The sequence below is a fragment of the Schistocerca piceifrons genome, unplaced genomic scaffold (assembly GCF_021461385.2).
Source record: "Schistocerca piceifrons isolate TAMUIC-IGC-003096 unplaced genomic scaffold, iqSchPice1.1 HiC_scaffold_798, whole genome shotgun sequence".
In the NCBI taxonomy this organism is placed as follows: domain Eukaryota; kingdom Metazoa; phylum Arthropoda; class Insecta; order Orthoptera; family Acrididae; genus Schistocerca; species Schistocerca piceifrons.
Window position 1 is genome coordinate 253,958 of NW_025729056.1, and position 23,288 is coordinate 277,245.

General features: G+C 39.0%; 1 protein-coding gene across 2 annotated transcripts in view; it reads left to right on the forward strand.

The window, feature by feature from the left end:
• Positions 1-23,288, forward strand: part of LOC124770366 (xylulose kinase-like) — a 130,118-nt gene that overhangs the window by 33,257 nt on the left and 73,573 nt on the right. The gene's annotated exons all lie outside the window — the stretch shown is intronic.

The following is a 23,288-nucleotide window of genomic DNA, read 5'->3' on the forward strand; positions in this document are numbered from 1 at the left end:
AGGAGATACATTGAGAGAAGATTAATTAATGATGACAACATTAGGGTCTTTAATCTAATATTATAAAATGTAGACTGGGACATGGAAAGCAGTAGTTCTGTAGATATGAAATTCAACAAATTCTTGTCAAATTATAAATACTGGTATGATATTTAATTCCCTCTGAAGAGAATGAAAATAAACAACAAATCAAATTCATGGGTAACAAATGAAATCAGAGAGTCATCAGAAAGTCTTAGAATGCTATATAAGTGAAAAGCAAAATACTATCTTGAAACCATATGTAAAGTGTTATAGGAAAAAACACAGGGAAGCTATAGTTGGGGCAAAAAAGAAGCACAATGATTCATATATCAGAAAGGGTAGCAACAAAATGAAACCTATGTGGAAAGTTATTAATAATCATGCAGGCAAACATGAAAATGCAAGTAATAAAAATCACCATAAAACACAGAAATGAAATTGTTGATGATCCACTTCTAATAGCTAATATATTTAATGATCATTATATTAATGTAGCCCAAAACCTGATCACCACTAAATATAATCCAAAGACAAAGGAAATAACTCCAATAAATGAAAGGACAATGTACCTATATCCCGTAACATCCAAAGAAGTACAATCGGCAATCAGCAAACTAAAGAGCAAAATGACCTGCGGATTTGATGGTATCCCAGACAGAATTATTAAATATAGTACTGATAATGTTGTCTCTCAACTTGTGGACATAATCAGTGACTCCTTTGAAACTGGTGCGTTTCCAAGTAAACTTAAGCAGTCAACAGTAATACCAGTTTATAAACGTGGTGACAAGTTTTACATTAAAAATTTCAGACCACTATCATTATTGTCCATATTTTAGAAAATAATTGAAAGAATAATGTATGACAGTTTGCTAGACTTCCTAAACAAAAATAAGATTCTTGTAAATGCACAGAATGGCTGCAGAAAAGGCAAATCTACACAAATGGCTCTCTTCAGTTTCCTAAAACTTGTTTACAAAGCTGTTGAGGACAAGGAACTGATCTGTGGGCTGTTTTTATACCTTTCCAAAACATTTGATCTTATAAATCATAATCTACTGCTATTAATACTGTACAAATATGGTGTCCGTGGTATTTCCCATGAGCGGTTCAAGTCATACTTAACTGATAGGAAACAAAGAGTACAAGTCTCTCAGGATGGAAATGTGTACCATTCTGAATGTAAAAGAGGTAATTATGTGATGCCCCAGGGCTCAGTATTGGGACCATTATTATTCTTGATTTTTATTAATAACCTACCACAACAGTTTTCAACAGCTGATACCATACTATTTGCAGATGATACCAGTTTCATTATAAAAGGGAAGAATGATTATGAGATGCAGCAAAAGTTGACAAAAGAGCAGAAGTGGCAGAATAATGGTTTAAAGATAACTGTCTAGTTGTCAATGACAAGAAAACTGTGTGGATGAACTTCAACCATATAAGGAACAAAAATAGGAGCAATATAAAATTCACACTGCCAAAAAGCCAAATTCAGGAAAAGAATCACATAAAATTTTTAGAATTATGGGTAGGTGAGCATCTAAGATGGGAAAAACATGTAGAAATGTTAACAAAAAATTAAGCAAGTACTGTTACATATTAAGAGTGCTTAAAGATTGCTACAATACCGAAACAGTGTTAAGTGCTTATTAGGCGTACGTTTATAGTCTACTGAAGTATGGTATAGTGTTCTGGGGAAATACCTCTTTTGCAAAGCAGTCTTGTAACTGCTAAAAGAAAGCTGTGAGATTAATAAGTGATGTTGCTCACAGAGCACCATGTAGACATATCTTTAAGGAATTAAAAATCATGACCTTACCATCTATATTTATATTTGAAAGCTCCTGCTTCATTAAAAACTGTCAAGTTTCAGCTTTGAATAGTGAGATTCACAATTATCAAACAAGGAACAGGGACGACTATAATAGGGATGTGCGCAGAAAATCAATATATCAGGACAGTGCTGTTTACAAACCAAAAATTCTGTACAGTGCATTGCCAGATAGCATCAAAAAAATACCAAACATTAATGCATTCATAAAAGAACTAAAAAATTTACTAATAAACAACACCTTTTACAGCATTAATGAATACCTGGAATTTTGCTCAAATCTGTAGTCTGCTTCATAACTCTCTAAACAAAAATTCAGAATCATCAACCATTCCTAGAAAAAACCAAACTTCTTTCATCCATGTATGTATGTAATTATGCACCTAGCTTTTGTGCCATATGTTACTATGCCTAGTTAACTGAAGTACTGGTATTTAACAGTTTTAGTAAATTCAACCAAGGAGTTTCACTAGTTTTATTCGATCTGTATGTACATACATAATTTTATAATCTAATTAAGCAGAATAATGTTTTTGTTATAAAGATGTGTTGATTCCAATGATAAGATTTTGTACATGATGTAAATATGTAATACTTTATACTGTTCTGTACTTTGACAAGTCCAATGTCATGAATGTGATAGAATGGGCACTAAATAAATGAATAATAAAATTGCTCCTGTAGGGACTTTTGAAGACAAAGTTAGTTTGATTACGATAGGCGCAAGGGCAATTTTAAGCAGTCATTCTTCCCATGTTCCATAATAAGTGGAATGGGAACAAACATGTAATTTCATGCTAAGTACAATTTTATGACACTCTTCACAGCAGTTTGCAGAATATGTATGTAGATATAGTGACTATTTAATTCATGTGTTGCCAAATCAGCTCCTTGGGAAAGAGTAGAAATGTAAAGCTAGATGTAGAAAAGGTACAAGGGACAATCAAGGAACTGATCGATGCCAAAGTAGCCACTTAGTGTAAATATTGGATGGAGGTTACTGTAAATGTGATTTACATTCAAAACTTGTGCGGTGTTAAGAGTTCAACCAGTTACTAACAAAGTTCAAAGGGTAAACACTCGTAAACCAAGTCTCCAATGAGAACCAAATCAGTAGACTGACAGATGTACACTTCCATGCCAGAATTACAATTGGCTCAGACTGGTCTGGGCCAGCTTATATGCAGGATTCTGGTAGCTGCGGCCTTTTCAGAGAGCTATCATGATGAGAAGCCCCATATGGATAGCGACACCATGACAGTCTGCAGTAATGTTGTGCCAGCTACTCAGTTTCCATAGCAACAACTGCTAGGAGAAAGAAGAGGATAGTCCATGGTCTGGCAGTGCTGTTACTGGGAAAGGTGTTGTATCATTGTCCATGGATATCACTGTGGAAGGCAGGTGGCTGCTGACGAAATGGCTCAGATGAAGTTGATTTTGATGGTACCACAGAAGGCCATGGGCAGAGGCCAGGGTATACATAATGGACATGGGTCAGCCAGAGATTGCCCCACAGATCCAGGATGGCTAGCATCCAGACTTCCAGGCCCACACAGGGGCTTCCACCCAGTAGTAAGAGGACATGGCAATGCTATCTGCAGATGGTGGATGCAACTCACCTAAGAGGGTGTGGAGAGGGGGCCATGAATCACTTCTGCCAGACTGCGGCCTTCAGTTGGGGAAACCTCTGAAACATTTGTTTGTCTTTGACATTCATCAATGGCTGCCTGTTGTCAATTCCTTCAAAATAATCTTCCATAGGTTCATGTTTATTGGCTGAGAGTGTGAACCCCAAATATGTCAATGATGATTGCATGAAATAACACTTGTGCATCTTATATTTGAGTCCTCTTACTGAAACAGTATCATGATCTTGAGAAATGCTGCTGATGATCGTACTGTTAAGCATCCAACAATTTTCAATTTATCCTTTGAGTCCTTTTGCTGCCAGCTCCTGATCTGTAAAACACTGGCATATGGCAAGGGGTGTTGAGATTCTAGAGGGTAACCAATTATAATGGTGTGTGTAGGCCTTATGGTAGATTGAACAGTGGGTGAGCTTGTGATGTTGCATCCAGGAGAGTTTGATGATGTGCCTTTGCGAGATTGATCTTATTGAATAATTGCCATGGCCTAATTTTGCAGAGTTCATTATGGGTCTATAGCGGGTAACTTTCCACTTCAGCTTGTGCGTTTTCCATCACTTTAAATTCTCAAAGTGCTGTTGGGACTGTGTGCTGTTACCACTGAAGGGGCCCATTGACTGTGAGGAGTAGCCATTAACACAAGTTCATGTTTGAGTCTGTTCAAAGTAGTGCCAGCTATCTTTAAGTAAGCAATCCCACCACAGTCCTATTCACACAGTGTCAGAGTCCAGCCAATGTTTATACCACTCATAAACTCTTGCCTTATTTATAGTTGATTTGTCAAAAGCCACAGTCGACATTCTGAATGTAGTGCTGCACATTATTCCATTTTCAAGCAACCTTTAATGCATATTCTTTGATCCATCTTTTCCAAAAGTAAAAATTTGTTGGTAACTTGAAAACACATATAACTTTTTGGACTGTCAATAATAAACTAAACATTCAAAACAGTTCAAAATGCAAGTATACATCAGGAACATGTGTACCAACAAGATAAAAAAAATATTTGAAAATCGGATGAAAAAAGCCCACAAAATTAAATAATTCCCATCACTTTTTGATCATACCTTGTACTACTTTTCCACCACACTACAAGTATGAGGTCTGTAGGAAACACAACTACTTTAGTTGAATTGCCTTGTGGTGAAAATAATTAACATTATGCAAATGTTAGTTACTAAAGAGAATTTGATCTTCACTGTAGGAATATTCTTTATGACACAGTTAGAACAAGTAAGGCATCATAATCCTCTTTAAAAGTAAAAATAAATGATTATGTACTCCGTGATTGTTAGAGAGGGCCAAAGATGAGAGAAGAAAGAGGAGGAGTAGGGAATGAGTGCAGGGGAGGGGGGGGGGGGGGGGGGCAGGGTGTATTTAAACTTATGAGAAAGAAACAGAGAGAGAGAGAGAGAGAGAAAGAGGTGGGGGGGGGGGGAGGAAGAGGGGAGAGAACTATAGTTTTGGGAGATGTGAGGGGAACAGGGACAACAACTGTGATTATAAAACTTCCTGGCAGATTAAAACCATGTGCCAGACCGAGACTCGAACTCGGGACCTTTGCCTTTCGCGGGCATGTGCTCTACCATCTGAGCTACCCAAGCACAACTCACGACCCATCACCACAGCTTCAATTCTGCCAGTACCTCATCTCCTACCTTCTAAACCTCACAGAAGCTCTTCTGCAAACCTTGCAGAACTAGCACTCCTGAAAGAAAGGATATTGTGGAGACGTGGCTTAGCCACAGACTGGGAGATGTTCCAGACTGAGATTTTCATTCTGCAGCGGAGTGTGCACTGATATGAAACTTCCTGGCAGATTAAAACTGTGTGCATGGTTAATATAAGGGTGGGCAGATGCCCTTCCTGTCACCACCATGTTATTCCCCTGTCCTCTCAATATACCGGGGAGGGAATATGTGTACCCCAGGTGTCTGCGTGCAGTGTTATCCATGTGAGAGATTGCAAATGTTTTCCTAAATGTTTGTAAATTGTGTAACTGAGGTGGGACTTGGCTACCAGTCCAGTATTCATCTAGTTGGATGTGGCAAACTGTCTAAAAAGCACATTCAGGCTGGCTGGCATACTGACCCACCCTTGTCATTCATCCAGTGGACTGATAGTGTCTGAGGCCTGTGCACCTCCCCAACCTGGAAGTGCCACTTTCACATGTCATCAGAATGTATCAACAGACAGCAATTTTCTCTTGACAATAACTGAAATTGCCATAACCACCAAGTAATAAATATACACCACATTATAAGAAATTAACATTTAAACCTGGTCTCCTTGTTGTTATTAACATTACTATAATCTCTAATTTCATTTTACATGGCTATTTTCTCTGATTGTAATAAAGTTTGAGATTTATTCTTGGTTATTTACTGTTCCAGAAGTAGAAGATGAATCTGTATAGAATGATATTTATTTGTTCCATATATTTACTTTACAGTTAATCACATAGTTGAGGTGTTTTGGGAGCAACAGGCACATAAAAGAGACTGAAAACATTACTAAACTTTCAGACTAATGTGTGTGTGTGTGTGTGTGTGTGTTGTATGTGTGTGTGTGTATGTGTGTGTGTGTGTGTGTATGAATGTATCTTCTGTACTAATTAGCACTGAAGAATGACAGTGTTCAAAGTTTTAACAATGTTTTTAGTTGTGTTTATGTGCCTATTGATCACTCATTGCTTCAACTGTATTCTGAATGTTACCTTTATTCCTGTTTAATTTTTTTTCCATCAAGAAGTTTCCATTATCATATTTATTTTACAGTTCTATACTTTTTTATGATGAAGTAATAAGATATTTAAGAATTTGTATGTTGTTTAAGTAACATATTAAATTGGTGTGGTGTTTGTTTGTGCAGACTGATAGAAAAACAGAGAGAGGAGAGAGAGAGAGAGAGAGTCCCTCTGAAAGTGGTATTTACTCATATTTTCTTGGCTAATGAGAACGTTGACTCCTAGTTCTTTCTCTCCACAGCTGTCTTAATTCTTCAACATGATGAACTCAGTGGGCATTTCCTGCACATATTATACGGAAACTGCTTCAAGAAAGGAGAAATAGTAACAGAAAACAGCAGGTTTCCTGTTTAATTTGCCTGTGTTAGTAGCGATTCATTAGGAAAGTGTTAGAAAGCATTGGTCTTGTATTATAGTCTTGGATTCCAAGCTTACCATACTAACAAATACTCTAGTGGCATGCAGTTCACTGGATGAGATTCAAGGCCTGAAGAAGCATCTAAATAGAAAATAGCTGGCTGTATAGTGATTTGAAGTGTTCTTGGTTGCAGAGTGAGTGAGACAACAACAGTTCAGTCAGCAAATATAACCAGAGGAATTTTGTAGTTTTGTGTGACTAATAAGTAGATCAACATGCTTACCATCCCAGCTGTTTTTTGCATGCTTGCAGTGCTCAATTGCTAATGAGTACAATAGTGATAACTGCATTTCCACTAAAGCTCTTTATGTGAACACTGGAGCTACTTATTTTTTTCTTGGTATGACATGACTGTCTATTTCAGCAATTCTCTCATACATCTTAGGGTGTTTTGTCCTGACTGAAGGTAACACCTTTCACTTCATTAGTGATAACTCTCATGGTGCTTGTAAAGATTTACTTATTGTGCATTTGAAGCATGTGTAGCATGTGCAATGGTTACAGTTCCTCCGTGTTTCATGAATTACAATACAGAGGGCTTGATGTTGAATGTACATGTGATTTTGAACTGCAAGAATTATTTGAAAAATATGGCAGAAGGAAACTAGAAGTGGGGCTGGAATAAAATAAAATAAATGAAGTAACTTTTTTCAGAAGGTGTTGCTTCAATATCTATCATGTGGTATGAACTGAATCTAGGAAATGAGACACTCTTCTTTTATTGTTGGTTGAGTAAACACTGTTTTGATTATTTGTGACAAGTTAAAATCATATAATGCTTTTCACAAACAGTGTTCATTCAGTTGAGCGTGTGAGCAAAACTCTAAGACTATGTCAGAGCTTCAACATACATGGCTTAATTCAAAGGAAACAGTCTGTAAGGTACACATCTAGATAGAATTCCTGGTCCTACATACATAGCCTTAACTTATCACAAATGTTTAAGCTATCTTTCATGAAAAGGATAGAATGATACTCACCATACAGAGATTTTGAGTCACATGAAGGCTCAATAAAAAGACTGATAACATCTGACCTTTTGGTCAAAAGGTCTTCTTCGAAAGTAGCAAAAACACACACACACACACACACACACACACACACACACACACACGACTACTGCCTCTGGTCACTCGCAGTCTGGCTTCAGTGGTCAGAAACAGTGGTCATGTGTGTGTGAGGTATGCTAGTGTGCATGTGTGTTGTCTACTTTAGGAGAAGACCTTTTGCTTGTAAGCTGAATTGTTAGCAGTCTTTTTGTGTGCCTGCCTGTGACTCAACATCTCTTCTATATAGTGAGTAGCAATCTATCCTTTTCATAATATTGTCATTATTCCATCATGGATGTTTCATTGTTTAATTTATCTCATATGTGTAAATGTTTGGATTTTTTACCCATGAGACAGCATCATCAATGTGTTGAAAGAACTGAACTGGTAGAAGCTTGAAGATAGATACAAACTATTCCATGAAAGCCTAATAGGAAAGCTCCTAGAACCAACTATAAGTGATGAATGTAGGAAATACTAAAACCTCCTGTGTGCTGCTCCCATAGGAATCGCGAAGACAAGATTAGACTAAATACAACATGCACAGAGGCATTTAAGCAATTATTCTTTCCAGGCTTCATATGGGAATGATACAGGAAAAAGCCCAAATAACTGGTACAATGGTATTTACCTTCTGCTGTGAACTTCACAGTGATTTGCAGAGTACAGGTATAGGTATAAAAACTATACATATTGCCTTTTGTTACAATTAAACATTAACCAGTTCTCTGATATCCATGTGCTGATTTTACTGACTATCCTATTAGCTACATGATGCTCATGACAGAAGCGTATGAACAGCTCACCAGCTTTGCTGCTTCTGAGAAGGTCATTCTCAGGTGCTGGGCCATAATGATGTGCCCTTTCTCAGAATCTTGTCTCTCAATGGATTTCCTGACTTACGGCAAATATTGACACTAGAATGGTTCCCCATTCATATGTGCTCCACTTACAAATTTTGTTACAGCACCACATGTTCACAACACTGAAAATATTGAGTGTATATTGCAGAGAGAGGCAAATAATCTTCAGTCCCCACAAAAAATTAATTAAAGTGGAAAATCAAGAAAAGCTAATTTTAAGAGGAGAGTAAGGTAGGATTATGGCTTGTTATCAGTATTGTTGAAGTCATGTGAGGAAACAATAGATAATACAAAAGAATTTCCAACAAGAAGTAAAACTGCAAAAGGAACAAACAGCCTGTCATTGCTAACATTCACAGTGAAGAAGCTCATCTTGTTGAAACCAATGCACATTTGGTATGAACTGTTGAACAGAATAGATAAGATCTCTAGCAAAGAATTTGGTGCGATGACAAATGGATAATATGAAAGTGATGAAAAATAATGAAAAGGAGAATGATTAGAAGCTAAACATCAAAAATGAAAATGAGATATCATAGCAGAAGAAGTGTAAAAATTTTATTTGTAGTAACGTGTGAGTCTGGAATGGGTGACAGTTCAAAAGAACAAAAACAGACCCATTGGCATCAAATTCTGTCATAGAATTGAGAACAGAATTTGATGTTTTGCTTCGAAAGCACAGTATAGTGTTTGAATTATCTTTGGGCAGTGGAAAAACAATACATGGAAACTTGAATGCATTTGATACATTCTATTATGAATGAATATTAAAAATTAAGTGGACAAATCCAGTCTGAGATGAAGAAGTTCTAGTGAAAATAGGCAAAAAAGATGCGTGGAAAGCCCCTGCTGGACATCAACAGACGAGGAAAATAAAAAGCTGAAATACATTTCAAAATATGTGACAAACTAATACAGATCAAGAAATAAAGAATCACAAGTGCATTCTGAAAATGCATAATGTAAGCTATGAAAGGATTAATTCATAGGCTTGTAAGCATTGCTAGACCTTTACTTAGAGTTTCTAGAGATATTATGTTTGGATAATCACAAGGCCTTGCATTCATGACATAGCTATTACATCCATTCTGGTACAGGTTTTGCCTTGACTATTAAGGAAGACCAGTGGATACTTTCCTCTATGATATATGCAGTTCTTGCTCTACCCTTACATACTCACATACCCTTACATACTCACAACTCGTATGTGGTGAAAACATACAATACTTGAATTTTTGTTTAGGTCTTTAAAAACTAGGTCTTAAGCAAAGCAGTGATTTCTTTTTGGAGTCACTAATTTCATCATCTATCATCGCTAATATTCATATGCCTCTTAAAGTATAATATTTCTGTTTTAAATACATAAAAATATACGGTATGTTTTGCCTGGATGATACTCTTTTTAAAAGAAAAACAACTGCTCAGCATTATGCCAATGAATTAAAACTTAGCATTTGCCTTTGCTGTGATTAAATTAATGTGACCATTTCAAGTTATTCCTTTTGGATTTTGTATGAGAGTTTCTGATATATTAGTTTTGGCATCAACCCAAATCAACATATTACAGGAAGTAAGATAACATATATCATTGTTATTTATTAAAGCAGCAGTAAAAGGGGCACACCACTTTTCTGTCCCATACTACATTATACAAAATACAGCAACATAACTTCCTGATTTTTAAATGCAGTAAAAACCATTTTATGAATCAGAATTTTTTGATAATGTTGGTACATATCTAATTTAGTTTTAAATGATTCTGAAAATTAAATCAGGTATGTGACACCCCCAATACCTGGGTGCAGCAACATAGCTTCCTTGTTTGACATGCATGCCATTTGGGCTGTAGCAGTCATAGTGGGGGTGGTCTCATTTGATAGGCATAGTTCTAAAGTGTTGTTCTGTTCCAGGTCAGTCACCATCATGTGATGGAACAGTGAGGAGCATGTGTTTGCCATCAAGGCCTACTTTTTGAATGGATCCTCCGTGATCACAACTCAGCATGCCATCTGAAATCACTTCAATGTAGTCCTGTTAGGCCGTGTTCTGGAACGGAAATCAAATGTTACACGGGTCACTATGTTCACACAAACTGCAAGTATGACAAAATGAAGAACTGGAGTCCCTGGACCCATCTGATCTGTGAAAACATTCAGGCAGTGAGAGGTTCCTCTCTTGCAATCCCTGTGGCAAACTGCATGCAGATATGCATCTACCCTTGGACATTCTGATTCTTCAGTGAGGCAATTTCTTCATGATGACTCTCATTACCATCTATACAATTTCGTGATTGTGCAGGAACTCTTCAAATGTGTCTTCAATTCTCAGAGGAACACATGTGAGGCACTTCTCAAAAAAGTTCCTGAGGACGCAGTTTTTTTTTCAATTATGTAGCCCATTTTCGCTTGACTGGATGCGTCAACGAATAGAATATGTGTTACTGGATTGACCCAACCCGCAAGAAATGCTTCAGGGTCCTCCGCAGTCATTTATAGTTACAGTGTGGTGTGCAATTTTCTCAGCTGGGATTGTTGATCCCTGGGTTTTTGAAGAAAATGGGGTCACAGTAACAGTGAATTCAGAATGATATGTGAACATGTTGGAGAATTTTTTTTTTTTTTTTTTTTTTTTTGCCATGATGTGATGACTTGGACTAAGGGGACATTTGATTCCAACAGGATGGAGCAATGGCTCACACTTCAAGAGCATCAGTGGCTGCTTTGAGGGAAAACTTATTGGAACACTTCATCTCAATAATGGGCAATTCGAAGTGGCCAGCCAACTTGGGTGATTTGGCTTCTGTGATTTTTTGTTTTGTTTTGGTGTTTTTTATAATCTTGTGTTTATGTCACCTGTCCTAGGAGCCTGCAAGACCTTAAGGCCAATATCCAGGCAGTAACTGTCAACAAACTTGCTGCTATGCTGGTAAGGATCATGAGAAACACTAGAAATTGGCTTAATCAGTGTATTGGCCATGGGGAGCGTCTCCTGCCTGATATGATTTTCAGAACTGTGTAAAACAAAACTTTAGTTATGTGCCTACATAATTTTTTAAAAAATAAAAGTAATCTGATCCATAAAATGGGTTTCACTCTGTTTTGAAATCAGGAAGCTATGTTGTCATACCCTGTGTACTTACCCTGATGGCCATTAAAACTGCAACACCACGAAGGCAGCATGCAACAAATGTCAAATTGCCATGGAGTGTATAACATGCTTGAACATGCAAATCATTACCCCTTCAGTACAATTGTACAAATTAGGTAGGAGTAATACCATCTACATTCTGTTATAAGACAAATTATGCAGTGGATTTCTCATGTAGAAATCACACTTTAATATTGGTTGTTTGTGAGCTCATGTTATGCCTCTTGTAAGAAGGAGCAGTGTCTACCAAATCAAGGATTGTGGCCTGTTGTGACTGCAATTTACCTTTCCAAGATATTGTTGCTCTTGTTGGTTGGGATCACATGACTGTCATGTAAATATGAAATTCATGGGTTAGAGAACAGTCGTACTGAAACCCATGCAGGACCTCAACAATACAATGTGACTACTGCCTGATAGGATAGACCTACTGTTCACTCAGTGCTGCAGGATCATGCAGCCACAGTCAGGAAATGGACTTGTTAGCAGCATGACAAATATCCACATGTGCAGTGGGAAGACATGTGGAGGACTGTGGACTATCAGCTCAGCAACAATTGGTACAGCTTTCTTTGATGTGGCAGCAGAGACATATGTCAACGGTGCAGTGTCCAATGACAATACTGGACACCGGAGTGGTGCCATGTGATAGTTTCAGAGTAGTACTGAATACAGCATCACAAGTTTCAGACTAATACATTGTGATGCTGTAGTACTGAATACAGCATCACGATGTGGAAAACTGTCATATGGGTGAAGAACTCGGTGCGATGGGCTGGGGTGTCTTTGGGTACTCAGCACAACCCCTCTTGTTAGCACAGCTGGAAATTTGGATAGCAGGTATTACAAGGTTGTAGATTCAGTTGACACATCTTTCAACAAGGTAATGCAAGGTCGCATGTAGTCCTAACCCACCTCTATATGGAGAGTGTTCAACTGTTATCCTGGCCAGTACATTTGCCAATTCACTCATTGAGAACATCTAGTTATAGTTTGCCTAGGATATGGCATTAGCCATTATGATTGATGAACTCTGGAACAGAGTTGAAGCAAAATGTAAGAATGTGTCCATATCAATAATTCAAGCCCAGTTTGACTTGATGCCTAACTGTGTTGACTGATGACCTCAGAAGTTAAGTCCCATAGTGCTCAGAGCCAGAGCCTAACTGTGTTGTAGCAGTTCTCACAGAGCAATTGAGAAAGCCTTATACTAAATTTTGCTTTCTATATACCAATAAATGACATACATTTGTCATGTCTTCTTCCTACTATACTACAGAGCCACAATAAGAGATTTCATTATTTAAAATCTTTCTTTAAGTGTCAGTTTCAATGGTGAGCAGTGTATATTTATTTGCATATATATATATATATATATATATATATTGTCCATGAGTGGAGGAAGAATGTGAACATCCAACAACATTAAGTGCGTCCTAGTGTTCCTTCCAAGGTCATATTCCAAATTAACCTATTATACACGGCTGGCAAAAAAAAATAGTACATCCCTTTAAAGGTTTCCAGCTCACTTAAGATTTATTGTTGCAACAGTGCGTATGGAATATATGAAATGATTACATTTACAGATTGATAGCACAAGCAGTTCTTAGGTATCAGGTACTGACCCATTCTCAATCACCCATGTTAGTAAGTGATGTAGCCTCCACAAGTCGCAATGCAGGTGCTGCCTCTGGCAACCAGTTGATGGTACAGATGGCGAATCTGTCCTGGGATAAATTATATTGTGTCTGCTCAACCTGTACACATAGTTTTGTGAGAGTTGTTGGGTATGTCATATGAGTCACTTCTCGTTCCATCGTATCCCATATGTGCTCAATTGGAGGCAAATCCAGAGACGTGCTGGCCAAGGAAGTTGCATGTCTTGCAGAGCATGTTGAGTTTCATGGGCATTGTGTGGACAAGCATTATCCTGTTGGAACAACATATCACCTTCCTGTGACAAGAGTGGGAAAAGAACGGGTCTAACAACATTCTACATGCACCAGCATTGATTATCATATCCTCCAGAAGCGCCAAAGGTGGATGAGAGTTGTAGCTCATTGCAGGGCCTGGGATAGGGCCAGTGAGTCTTGGATGAATGCACTCTACAAGAGAGCACTCACAGGGTCTACATTGTAGCACAAACAACCATCACTACTGTGCAGGCAGAATCTGCTTTCATTGTTGAAGACCAGGGCAGCCCATTACATCTTCCAAATGATCCTCTGAAGGCAGTCGAGCCATGCATGTCAGTGGTGTGACATGAGTGGAAGATGGGCTAGAGGTGTGAAGGCTTGTAGTACCACTGCTAATAACCAGTTCACAACAGTTTGTCTTGACACGTCTGGGCTCACAAACTCTCTTATCTGTGCTATGGTACTTGTACAGTCTGCCATTGCTCCCCTTACAATACGATGATCATGGCGAGTGTCTGTGCTGATATCAGCAACCACAGCACGTCCAACTTATGTGGCAGTTCCCTGAAAGGACTGTCCCACCACTTGAAAATTCACAGTTTGCCCCCTTTCAAACTTGCTCAGTTGGCTGTAGGAAGCACAAGTGTATCTTCATGGTTTGGTTGTCTACTTGCTTCACACATTTGCACCACACTGAGCCATTTGGCTGTGAGCATTCCCTATGAGGGGCATTTGAAAAGCCCAAGAGATGGCACCACCGGCGCGTATCGAGGTCATGTTTAGCTAGTAGCATCTTTGGAAAGAACGAACACCAAGTTTCAGCCATATTGGTCTATTTCTTTGTGATTGGCATTCGTGTGAATCAATGAAGTCAAGTGATTGTCAAAAAATGGACGAAAAAAAAATTACGTGTGGTGATTAAACATTACTTTATGAAAGGCAAATCGCCTCAGGAGACTAAAGAGAAGCTTTATAAACATTACAGTGACTCTGAAACCTTCGATTAGCACAGTTTATAAGTGGTTTCAAAATTTTCAGAGTGGCCATATGGGCACAAGTGATGCTGAATGTTCTGGACACCCTGTGGATGTTACGACTCCAGAAATCGTTGATAAAATCCATGATATGGTGATGGATGACAGAAGAGTTAAGGTGCATGAGATTGTTAGTGCCGTGGGCATTGCGAATGGGCAGGTACATAATATTTTGCATAAATATTTGGAGATGAGAAAGCTATCCTCAGGATGTGTTCAGCAATTGCTCATGCTTGACCAAAAACAGAATCGTGTGAAGCGTCACAAGGATGGTTTGCAGCTGTTCAGGAAGAATCTGCAGGACTTTAAGCGTTGTTTCATCACTGTGGATGAAACATGGATACATTACTGTACTCCTGAGACCAAAGAACAATCTAAACAATTGGTTACCAAGGGAGAAAGTGCACCAAAAAAGGCGAAGACCATTCCTTCGGCCAGAAAGGTTATGGTGACTGTATTTTGGGATTTGCAAGGGATAATCCTCATCAACTATCTGGAAAAGGGTAAAAATATTACAGGTGCATATTATTCATAGTGATTGGACTGTTTGAAAACCAAGCTGCAAGAAAAACGCCGGTGATTGGACTGCAAAAAAGTTATTTTCCATCATGACAGTGCACCAACACACACCTCAGCAGTTGTGGTCGCAGAATTAATGGAAATAGGTTTCCAACCCATTTCACATCCCCCCTATTCTCCAGACTTGGCTCCCTCAGACTACTATTTGTTCCCCAATTTGAAGAAATGACTGGCGGGACAAAGATTTTATTCAAATGAGGAGGGCGACTAATAGCTGTTTTGCAGACTTGGACAATTCCTGTTATTCAGAAGGGATCAACAAATTAGAACAGCACTGGACGAAGTGTATAAGTCTAAAAGGAGACTATGTCGAAACATAAAAAAGGTTCACCCCAAACACGTAAGTAGTTTTTATTTTTGCACAGACTTTTCAAACTCCCATTTTATTAAAGGGTAGACACAGATGGCTGAAACCATTATCAGTAATCTCTTATCCCCCAGGTGGGATATGCTGTCACCGGATCAAAATCGATTTCGTCTTTCCAGATCTACTATTTTTTTCTGGCACTATGTAATAATAATAATAATAATAATAATTGTTGTTATTAGTACAGTACAGCATTACAGGACATGTACAAACACAATTCATATATAGGCTAGTGTTCAAATTTGACAGGTAGATCAAATTATTTGTGTCAGACCACCACCACTTTTAAAAGAATGTAGTGAGTGATACTCTGCAATATGTCTCATTGACTGATCCTCCACACCAGTCACAAACGGCACCTTCAGAATAACCCCACCCCTTCAAGCTGTGGCCTCATTTCCCTTTGTGAGCTACATCCACGGTTGGTCAGATAAATGCTCTCTGTTGCACAAGGGGTTGCTTTTTGAATAAGATACTTACATGAACTAAACCCTGAGATGAATTACTTTTTGGGTAAAGTGCTGATGTGAACTAAACCATGAGCTAATACTAGTCTGGTCTTCATGAGATATTTACCACTCAAGTTGTAACTCATGCCCTGTTACAGATGTAGTACTTATTGGCTGAAACCAACATTCTGTATGTGTGGCTGACAGTATGACTGGCCATTGTGACACAATCATCTTGAATAATAAAAAGGGATGTCATTAACCGATAGTTACTCAAGGCAGCCAAATGCACTGCCCTCCTGAACTTAGAAAAGTTATAAAACTCTCATTACTACAGCCACATTCATTACATACACTATATAATAATCAGTTGTGATGTCAGATAATTCCAAGGTTCCTATCCTATCTAGAAAATATCCATTAATTCAGGGCATACAAAATCAAAATGTAGTAATAAATTCGTCATAAGTGACACGTACACTGATAAGCCGAAACATTATGACCACTGCCCACAGTGACACTGTGGCATTTTGGGAAGGTGATGTGGTAACAAAAGTATGTAAGTGGAGCAGACATAGATGGGGGATCACTCTAGTGAAGATATTGGCTGCAAATGGGTAAATCCTTTGAGATAAGCAACTTTGACAAAATGCAGATTATTTTTAAGAACAGCCTGTGAGCGAGTATCTCCAAAATGGCAAATTTGGTTGAATGTCTATGCTACTGTTGTGAGTGCCCACAGAAAGAGGTAGATAGACAGTGAAACTACCACAAGGTACTAAATGGTTGGACGTCCATGAATCACTATAGAACTTGGGGTTCAGCGGCTTGTGTGCTCTGTAATGTAGGATAGACAGTGATCTGTGGTGTGTCTGCTGAAAGCTGGTGCATGCACAAGTGTTTTGGAGCACACCACTCATCTATGAGGTGGAATCCAAAATTTTTCGGGACTGGTGTTGCCATCTGGAAAGTAGGAGTAGTAGATCTTTGCACCGCTAGGTGGCAAGAGCTGCATATCTGATGAGTCAGTGGGCAGAGTGGCATTCAGCTGGGAGGACATGCTGTGTGTCCACAGTGATTTCCGTAATGCTCTGTGTTTGGTGTGTGGCGATTTTACGATGGATCCACGAACAGAACAGTGCGTGTGTATCAAATTCTATGTGAATCTTGGGAAAAGCGCTATGGAGGCCCTTGCAATGATTCAACAAGTGTTTGGGGGACAGAGCATGAGCCATATGCATATGTTTGAGTGGCTCTCCAAGACCCAAAAAAGCGAGACAGGTGAAGAGCAAAGTGAAGAGCATGATCATCATTTTCTTTGATACCATGGGAATTGTGCACAAAGAATTTGTCCCACCCAACCAAACAGTGAATTCCGCATACTACTGTAATGGTTTGCGACGGCTCCATGAAAACGTGCGGCGATGACAGCCCGACCTTTGGTGTCAAGGAAACTGGCTGCTGCATGATGACAACACTCCCTGTCACATGTCCTTGTTCACCAGGATGTTTTTCGCAAAAAACAACATGGTGGATGTAGCCCACCCACTGTACTTGCCAGATTTGACACCTTGTGACTTTGTGCTATTCCCAAAACTGAAACTCAAGTTAAAAGGCTGTCAGTTTGACACTCTAGAGAAGATTCAAGAAGCATTGCCCTCAAAGAACAGGACTTCCAGAAAATGTTTGGCCAGTGGCAGAAGCACTGGGACTGGTTTTGTACATGCAGATGGGAACTACTTCGAGGGTGATGGTGACACAGTAGTCCAAAGGTAAGGTTTTCAACAGATGGTAGCACCAGTTCCAAAAATTTTGGATAGCACCTCGTACATTGCTGAACGTAGAGCTCTGCAGGAGACCACCTCTATGTGTTGACATGTTGACCCAACGACATTGTCATTTATGATTGCAGTGGGCATGGGACCATTGGTATTCGACCATCAATCTTTGGGTGAATCACACTTTTGCTACACTAGGTCACTGGTTGTCTCCACAAACACTGTCATCTAGGTGAACAACAGCTCAAAACATGCAACATGCCATGTACACAGGCTGGTGGGAACAGTATTATGCTATGCAGAGACATTCTCCTGCACTTGCGTGGGACCTGTGGTAATAATCGAAGACCTGCTGACAGCTGTGAACCACCTGCATTTCTTCATGCTTGATGTCTCCCCCAATGGTGATGTCATCTTCCAGCAGCATAATTGTCAATGTGTCAGAGCTAGAAATGTGTTACAGTGGTTTGAGGAGCATGAACTCATGTTGATCTCTCAATGACCAAATTTGCCTCATGTATATCCTATGGAACCTGGGTCACTTTCAGGCACCATCACTGCATACACAAACCAGTGATCTGTTATTTATGTGAATTGCATACCTGTGCATAGAAATCTAATGCCACACAAACCTACCAACGAACTGTCAGATACCCGATATGCAGAATCAGTGATGTCTTTTACATTCAAAGAGGGACAGAACAAGCTATTAAGCATGTGGTCATAATGCTTTGGCTTATCAGTGTATGTCTTCAGTGTATGTCTCCTCCCACCAAACGGTTGATGGTTTTGCGATCACTAGTGCCCAAGTCACCAAGGCAAGAATGGCCGTCCTCAGACAGGTAGTCAACCTCATCCAACAGGGTTGGTCTTCTTGGCCTCTGGGCCACTTGCCTGATCCACTTCACAACTACTTTGCCTTGCGCCATCATCTCTCAGTGTTAGAGGGGGTCATCCTCATCTCCTCAGACAATGCAGTTCCCTGAGTTGTCATTCCCGGGAGTTTGCGGCAGGAGGTTTTACAGCTGTTATGTAAGGGGGATTGAGGTGCTCCCTGAACCAAACCCTTTGCTTGCATACATGTTTACTGTCCCAGGTTTGACCAAGAGCTGGAATACTTGGTTGCTGCATGTCCCTAGTGTGCTAGTCAACAGGCAGCTCCCAGGTAATCATTCTCTCTTTGGCCTCTGGCAACCCAGCCCTGGAAACGAATCCATGTTGATTTTGTGGGTCTGTTTCTGAATGTGTTCTGGCTGATTGTCATTGAAATGCTTGTGCATTTTCCATCTATGGTCAAGTGCCCCATGGCCACTATTGAAGACCCTATTCAAGTTCTGTCAAAAAAATTTTCTGTGGGAGTTTTCCAATTACCCTCATTTCTGACAATGGACCACATTTCTTGTCTTATGTGTTTCTGTGTGTAGTCAGGCATTTGCCATATTTGCTTCCCTCTCGTTCACCCACAATCTAACAGGTAGGCCGAGCTCATGGTTTGCACATTTAAGTCCCAGAAGAAAAAATATCTGCAAGACTTCCCCACCAAAGAGGCATTAGATTTTTTTCTGATGGCCTATCAGATGGCTCCTATTGGTTCCTGTAGTCTAGCAGAGCTTCTACACAGATGCCAGTCAAGGACACAGAGGGTGTCCTGGATCTCACCTGCCATTTTGTTCTGGTGTACCAGGTTTTAAGCTGTGGCTGACAGTCTGGTTGTGTGGTTTTGATCAGAGCCCCCAACTGGATACCAGCAGTCATAGTGTGCCAGAATGTCCACCATGTCTCCACCCTATGGACAGGTGACCATGAGTTCTGGTGCCATCAAAATCAGCTCTGCATCCAGGTGAGCCACACCACCTATGCCAGTATCCCCGTCACTGGGTGCTGCCTATCTACAAGGGTTCCAGCCTTCTCTCCCACCTGTGGCAGCACCTCCACACAAAGATCCTATGGCCTCACAGCCTCTGGCAGTATTTCTGGAGGCACACCAGCAAGAGTGCATATTCCTTGCTGGTTCAATGTCACAGGAGGAACCTGAACTTGTAGTGGTGTTGCCTCCACTTTCTGCACTGCTGCTGGACATCGCCATGGATCCCACCTAGGACTGCCCATCATGTTTTGATGGGTAAAGGGGGGGGGGGGGGGGGGGGGAGTGCATGGGGCTCTCCTCCCACTGGCCAATTTTGCTCTGTATCCTCAGATCTGTGGCAAGAGCTGGGGGTTGCACACTCCTCTCCCCTCTGGGGTCTCCATGGATGTGGATGCCATCATCACATCCATCCACAACTCACATTTTGGGTCAGCAATACTCTGCCCCCAATGGGGCAAAGGAAGGTAGTGACCCACATAGATCCACAGCCAAGATCCTGGTGTGCAGTTGTGAGGCACCCCACAGAAGCTGGCAGACCCAGCAGGAAATTTGACAAATGTTGTGAAGCACCCCACAGAAGTTGGCAGACCCAGCAGGAAATTTGACAAATGTTGGAGGCCACCACTTGTGGATGTGCACATGGTCTCTCATCCATGCACTGTACCGGCTGGCTGTCAGCATTTAGGGACAGGCCCAGCCAGCACTGACTCAGTTACGTGTTTACCTCTGCATATATATTGTCATATTGTTATTGTGAGCCACTCCATGGCTAGTGTACCCATTATAATTTGTTTTCTAGACATAATAAAGTTTGATGTGTCAGTCATCATGTGGTATTGTCTTTTGGGATTAGAGCTGGTAATAATGTAGTTATCTACAGTTTTGGCCCTACATAAAATTTTTACACTATTCTGTAGTGAGAATTTGTCAGTTTTATCAATTTGATAGTAATGATAATAATGATAAAATAATAATAATAATAATAAGGTCCGCGTCACTTTCCATTTTTAACCAGACATAATGTCTGAGAAAGGAAAGAAATAATAATAATAATAATTCAACATTGAATAACCCTATACAATCCCCAGAAATAATACAGCTTTAGGACATTGTACAGATTATTCTTCTGAATATTTCAGTTTACAGTTTACAAACTAAACTTTTGTGTTTAACCATCATTTTGACACTTCAGTACACTTTATGTTTGTTAATGTGTAAGAAAGAGTGTCAGAAATTATTATTATCATTAGATTGCTTGTGTATTGCCCAAAACTGTGAGCCCGATATTCTTGTAAAGCATTTTCATAAAAATAAAGAACTCATCTATAGAATAAAATGAGTTTTTTGTTAAAATTCTTTTGAGCTGGTCATTTAATTTATTAATAGGGAGAGTTGTAAGGTTTTAAGTAGCTAGGGTGTAGGCTAACTGCAGTTCTATAGTGATAAGCACACTGAATTTTGGAAACCAGCTCCGATATGAGTATCTGCGCTTGGCACCACAAATAATACTGAAAGCTTTTTTTCTGCAGTTTTAGTAATGTGTTTAGGTTGATTTGTGTTGTTGCACTCCATATTTATACTGCATAGTTCAAATTGAATGAGAATAATGAATGATATGCATTTTAACACATATATATCTTTACAATATATGGTAGTCATGTTTATGGCAAAATATGTTTTTAAATAGCTTACAGGCTAAGAAATCTATATCACCTCCGACATGAGGTTGTCCTGGACTGTGAATCTCAAGAATTTTGTCCATTTTTCCTTTTTTCCAATGTCAATTCCTACTAAATTCTATTTGTTTCCAAGAGTTAAATTCCATTATTACAGTCTTTGAAGCACTTACATTTAGATGCTTTCATTGAAACACTTAACTGTTTCATTGATAAGACTTTGCACAGCACCTGTATATTTCTTGAGTTACAAGAAGAGTATATCATTAACATAAATCAAAAAATGAAGGGATTGCAACACTGAATCTTGAGGTACTCCATATTTGGTAATAGTAATTTTGGATTTGATTGACCATCTGTTGGTTTTAAACAACGCAAAATGTTTTCTATTGCTTGTATGCTGTTTTATCAAGTCATAGCAAGTTGCTATAATATTCAAGTTTCACAGCTGTTCAAGTAATATGATGAAGTTGACACAATCGAAAGCTTTTTCAAGATCAAGGAACACTCCAGTAACATACTCCTTGTTCTCTATGGCAGTTATAATTTCATCTATTATCTGTGCTGGGCCTACTAAAGTTGACTTGTTTTCACAAAGCCATTCTGATTTTCAAATATTAGTTTCTATTTACTCAGGATTGTCATTAGTTTAAATTATCTTAGAAAATGCAGGTAAAATTGAAATGAGTTGGTAGGTTTCAGGTTTAGATTTTTCACATTTCTTGTAAATTGGGTTACTTTTGCTATTTTTATATTGTTTGGGAAGCTACTGGGTGCAGTTAACATCATTTACTGGTGTGGCAAAAGCATCAGACTTGCTCTCTGTGGACTTTTCTAAAGTGCTGATAGACAACCCATCATAGCCTGACAACCTATCACAGCCTGCTGATTTTGGATTTTTGTGTCCTTACTATGTATTTTATTGCCTTGCTGTTAGATGGGGCCAAGTACATGCTTTGTTTAACTGGAATGATCACGTATCTATACTGGACATTGTTGAAGTGGTCATTGAAGAATTTTTCAACAGAAGAAAAGTATTCATTTAAAAACAATTGTGATCTTACTGTGATATTTGATGATACTCCCTGTATAGTCGACATTAAGATCACTATCCCTGAAGCTGTTTATAACTTCCAAAACAGTAATGCTAGTGGTATTCAAGTTTCTTCACATAGTGACTGGATTTTTTGCTTCTAGTGTCTAATAGTAAATGTTTGTAATGATCATGATAGTTCTTGAATTCTGTCTATAGTTCCTGACTATTACCATCCTTTAGCACTGCACAGTGGAAAAGTCTTAAAGTTTTTCTCATGAAATTTTTTTCTGCTGACGTAATGAATTTCAGATTCTGTCAGTAATTGAAAAGCATTGTCTTCAGAAATTCAGAAATGGCAAGTTTCAAAATTGATGCATTACATGTAAAGTGAAACATTTTAGCTATAATGTTGCCAGTAAAGATTTTCTGGTATTGACCTCTGTAGGGGGCTCATTCATTTATCAGGAAAGATCAAGTACTAGCAATAGGTTTTTTTAGCTGGAGTCAGTACACAGTAAGTCATTGTTTATATCTTCAGTTGGTGATGTTATCCCAGCTGTTTTTATTGCAGTATTTACTGTCTATATTAACAAGCAGCTTATTAAGAGTTTCAAAGAAAGTATCTAGGTTATCACAGGGAGGTCTATATAGACTATAATAAACAAATTCTTTTTCCTCTATCTGTAATTAATTGCTGCTAGTTCTTCTACCCTCTATGGTGAAAGTACTTACATCTATTGCATTAGAGCTGCAACTACACTGCTATGTTTCTCTTTTCTGCTGAAGGCAGAGCAAAAGATCATGGACAGTGGCTGACATACACAAATTAGTTCATTTGTATACCAATGTTCACTTG